At 46.5% G+C, this 4,544-nt stretch overlaps 1 protein-coding gene across 3 annotated transcripts in view; it reads right to left on the bottom strand.

Moving 5' to 3' along the window:
- Positions 1–1,247, bottom strand: part of FGF1 (fibroblast growth factor 1) — an 83,289-nt gene extending 82,042 nt beyond the window's left edge. For all 3 annotated transcript variants that reach the window (XM_006922982.3, XM_006922981.3, XM_006922983.3), the window contains exon 1: positions 739–1,247. The gene's annotated coding sequence lies outside the window, so the exon portion shown is untranslated. The remainder of the gene's footprint in view (positions 1–738) is intronic.
- Between the last annotated feature and the right edge of the window lie 3,297 nt (positions 1,248–4,544).

Below are 4,544 nucleotides of genomic sequence, written 5' to 3'. Positions count from 1 at the left end.
CTTCTCTGCCAGTACCTATCTGGAGGGTCACGGAAATGAGGCTGTGATTTTCAAAGATGATCAGAAGGTCAGGTAAGAAGTAATCCAGGTGACCAGTGGGACCATCAGAATACCACCCTATCAAAACACATGCAGATAATCCTATATTTCAGTCCAACTTTTATATCAAAAGGTTGATAAAATCTAAGGTGCCCACCCAGTAGACAGGCTTTGCAAGGCAGCTGACTTTCCAGGCTCCCCCAAAGGCTGAGTGTGACATAGCAAAATAATGCCAGCCAGACTCACTAAGGCCAATGCTTTCGGCTTCTGCCAACCGCAAAGGCCGTATCCAGCACTTGAAGTAGATGAGAACGCTCTGCCCCCTCCAGTCCTCACCCGCCTGGCAGCAGGGGAATGAAGACAATGGGGCAACATGGTACAGGATCCTTTTCACTGTTTCTGAACTCCAAGGGCTATTTTTATGTGCCTGGGCTCCCAGAGCAGTCTGCACGATGGACTGCACGATGGTTTAAACCCAGCCAGAGGGGAGCTTCTGGGTGTTTACTTGCAGGACTGCTCGTTCTATTTGTTTAAAACATCTTACTGCCTTAACTTTTCCCTTTTTTCTTCCCTTTCTATGTGGCCTTATACTTGCACATGGACACACACACACACATACACACACACACACATGCATGCACAACCTCAGATCTGGATATAACCTGCTCTCGTTCCCCAGAACAGAAACCTGATTCTTACCTGAAGAGCTCGTAGGCTGAGGGCTGTGCCTCTCTCCCTCAGAGAGGAAAGGGAATCCACTTGGTGTCGTCTGCTCCGTGTTTGTCACTGTCACCGCACTGCAGCTGCTTCCCTGGCAGCCTCAAGCCGGCTCTCTCTCCGTGACTGCAACTCTGTGTGGGGAGAGGGGACGGGCCGTGGCACGCACATCAGGTTGCTGGCCCGCCTCCAGATACCATGCCACAGAGCTGGCTACCAGTTCCACAGGGCTGTGTGGGGGACAAGGAGGCAGGCGTGGGGGCTGAGAATGTCGGCCGCTAGGTCTCTCTCTGACCTTGTTTATCAGCAGAGGGGACCTGCCTTTAGGCAACTACCCATACCTACCCCACCCACAGAGACATGCACAGAGCTCGAGGTACCCCCGACTCTGGACAGTTAGGAGCGAGCCCAGGAAAGCAAAGCTATTGGCCAGAGGGGAAGGAAGGCAGAGACAGCAGACAGTGGCAGCAAATATCCTGGGTGTTATTTTAGCGTGGTTGGTCTTAGGGCAAATAGCTGGACTGAAAGGACTACTGGCCCGTCTGAGCAGAATCCTGTTTATTTTGAGGCCCCAGTTGCCAGGGAAACAGCAGGTCATAGCTCAGAAACACTGCTCGAGAATCAGAAGGCTGCCAGATGAAAGGGAGTCCTTTTCTGTAATGTCATCCGGCATCCCTGCATAGGGTGTAGTGTCCGTGTGTGGCAGTGTGTGTGTGAGTGTGTCTGTGCCATTCCCAGAGCCAAGCCTTGCCGAGGGTGTTTTGCAGAGCCACTCAAGGCAATGACCATTCAGGTTAAGGGCTGGGGAGGGGCTGCAGACAGAATATTTCTGCCATCCCTCACCAGTGGCCAAGTCTGTCCCTGGTACACTAACCGATCCTTAGGTGAGCCCAGCTGCAGGGGTGTGGATTTCTTTAGAGGACGGTATTTTTATGCCACTGCCAGGACAGTGAGGGAGGAAGGGAGAGAAGGAAGGAAGCTGCCTGCACAAATAACTCTTTGGTAGAACGTGGGAACTGAAGCTGGACTGAAAGGTTAGATACAGATCAGGAGGTGTCTCTGAAGAGACCAGATGGAAACCTGATTAATAGCTCCAATGAAGAGTCCCGTCCTTGTACACTATGCAGGCATTTGAGCCTGGGAGGTGTGAGTGTGAATGTGTGTGTGTGCACACGGAAGTCTGCCCACCTGGTGATTCAGAAAGACAGGTATGGATTGACCTGTCGGAACTAGAAACGTGCTCTCTGGGAAGCTGGAGGTGGAGGCCTGATCTCCACGCTCTGCACAGAGCACCCATGTGCCTCCTGTAGGGGCGAGCCAGGGAGAAGCTCACAGCCCATCACAGAACTTGGGGCATACCATCACACAGCTCTGATAATGGATGAGCAGCAGCTCTCCTAAAAGGGTCTTGAAGGTATAAAAAAAGGTTGTTTCTCCAAACTTCATTAACTGGAAGCTCCATGAAGTGCTACTTCCACATAGTCAGGTACCAGTCATTTACTTTAAAAAATAGGAATCTTCCCGAGTAAGTGCACAATTCAAAAGGGCCTTCTGAGTAATAGGGAGATAAAAGGAGTTCGATCATCTCAATAGTGGAGAGTTATTACGCTACATCCAGTGTGCATGTTAACTCCTTTTAACCACATGGAACGTTAGATATTAAAGTTAGAATACACCCTAAAGATCTGAGGACAGCAATGCGGCTCAGAGTCTCACCCAGGTGTACCTCTAGTTAAACTCCTCACTGTGACTATAACCGGGTCTCCCGCCTCAGGTTAACACCCTTGAACCTGCCCACACTGTGATGCTGACCATTCCTGGGTGACTCAGCTCTTCAGGCCTCCCAGTTTTTTCCCTCCTGGCAGAGACTGATGAGATGCTCCTAACCACACCCTCCCTGCAAGGCAGGTGACAGGATCACTGTGACGATCAAACGCGCTAAAGTGTGTGAAAGCACCTTGGAATCTGGTAATATAAGTGTGAGCCATTATTTTAGTTTTATTTTTCCATTGCATTCAGTTGTCAAATGCAGTTAGAAACACAAACTATGCAGCTTTTAGGCAAATTATAACCCCTAGCTACGGATATAAAGAATTTCTTGACTACATATTGGTTGTTTGGAAACGTTACTGTCCAAATACTGGGACATAATGACTCTTCAGGTCCTTAAAGTACCTACTGTAATATAATTCACCTCAATATTGAAATTTAAAAAATTTTTCACTTTAACATCTTTCAAGTTCTATATTTCAACCTCCTGCCCATGCCAAGTATCTAGATTTATCTTTTAAATGATATACATTCGGATGTACTGAGTCTTGAAATATGAAAATGTTACTGCTTTAGGGCTTCACTGTGACTTTGTGCGGGAAGTGACTCGGAGGCTACCTAGTCAAAAAGTCTGGCCTCACAGTAGCTCCAGTTCTGGGCCAGGAACTAGTTTGTGGAAATAATAACTGTCAAAGCCACATATGAAGCATCAACAGTTTGCTAGCTCTTATATAGAGTTTGTAACAGAAACCATATCTTCTCTCAAAGTTCTTAGAGCACTTTTAATGCTATTTCTGCAGTAATGAAAACATATGTGAGTCTATTGGCACTGTCAGGGGTGGGTCTGAGAAAGGAAGAAAATGACAGATATGGAGGACCGAAAGAAATCCTAGTAGAAGCTTGGTAGGGTTATCCACAGAGGTGTGGCCTTGGCCAGTGTCATTCACATCTAAAATGCTGTGACTGGTGCTGGAGGTGAGATTTTTTTCTTCCATGTCCTAAGACATCGACTCACTCCCCAGCACTTTGGAGGTTGCTGCTATAGAAAGTGGCTCTAAACGTCTTATGAGAGCTTTAGAAGGGCAGTAAAGGTAAAATGTGGCATTTTCATGGTTTGGCTTATTCTGTGCTCAGTGCCTCTGAAAACCAAGACATAAAACTATCACTTTTTTATCTGCACCGGCATGAAAGAAGAATCAGAGCATGATAGAGTTAGCAGGGTTCAAAATGCCCCCAACAAATAGATTTTCCTTTTTTCCAAGTATAACACATAAGCCCTATCTTCGTATCCCTGAATTTTAAGACTGACATTCAGTATTCATGTTAAAATCTCTCCTTCGTTCACCCTGTTTATGTAAATGATACAGTTATGTGAAACACACACCAGATACTCTGCATTTTCTTTCCAATCTCATTTGACCTTGATCGGACACAACAAATCCTAATCAGCTGACAGGAGAAATCAGATGCTACATGCCATTCTCTCCCTCCAGCAAAGAATTTCCTTCTGTTTATGCCCAATCATGCAATTAGATGAAGGGCATGCTGGCCTCATGGTGAACCAGCTGCCAAGATGACGGGTGGTTTGGCGGGGGGAGCGATTTGATAAACAGGGCAAAGGGAAATGAAGCAGACATGGGCAATCCATGGGAAAATCTGCAAAGTATTGTATTCAGTTATTTATCTACTTATTTGTTTTCTTTCTCCCCTACCACACACACAGGAATGTAAACTCTATGAGAAGACAGGATTTATTCTGTCTTTTCACCATTATATCCCCAATACCTAGACCAGTGCTTCTTAAACTTGAATGTACATCAGAACTACCTGGAGGGTTTATTAAAATGCAGATTGCTGGGCTCCAACTCCAGAGTACCTAATTCAATAGGTCTTCGTTGAGCCTGGGAATCTGCATGTCTAACAAGTTCCCAGGTGATGTTGAGGCTGCTGGTCCAGGGACCACACTTTGAGAACCAGTCTAGGCAATGCCTGGCACATTGGGTATATAATATGTGTAT

This window comes from Pteropus alecto, unplaced genomic scaffold (assembly GCF_000325575.1).
Source record: "Pteropus alecto unplaced genomic scaffold, ASM32557v1 scaffold78, whole genome shotgun sequence".
NCBI lineage: Eukaryota > Metazoa > Chordata > Mammalia > Chiroptera > Pteropodidae > Pteropus > Pteropus alecto.
This window is presented reverse-complemented; position numbering and strand designations above follow the sequence as displayed.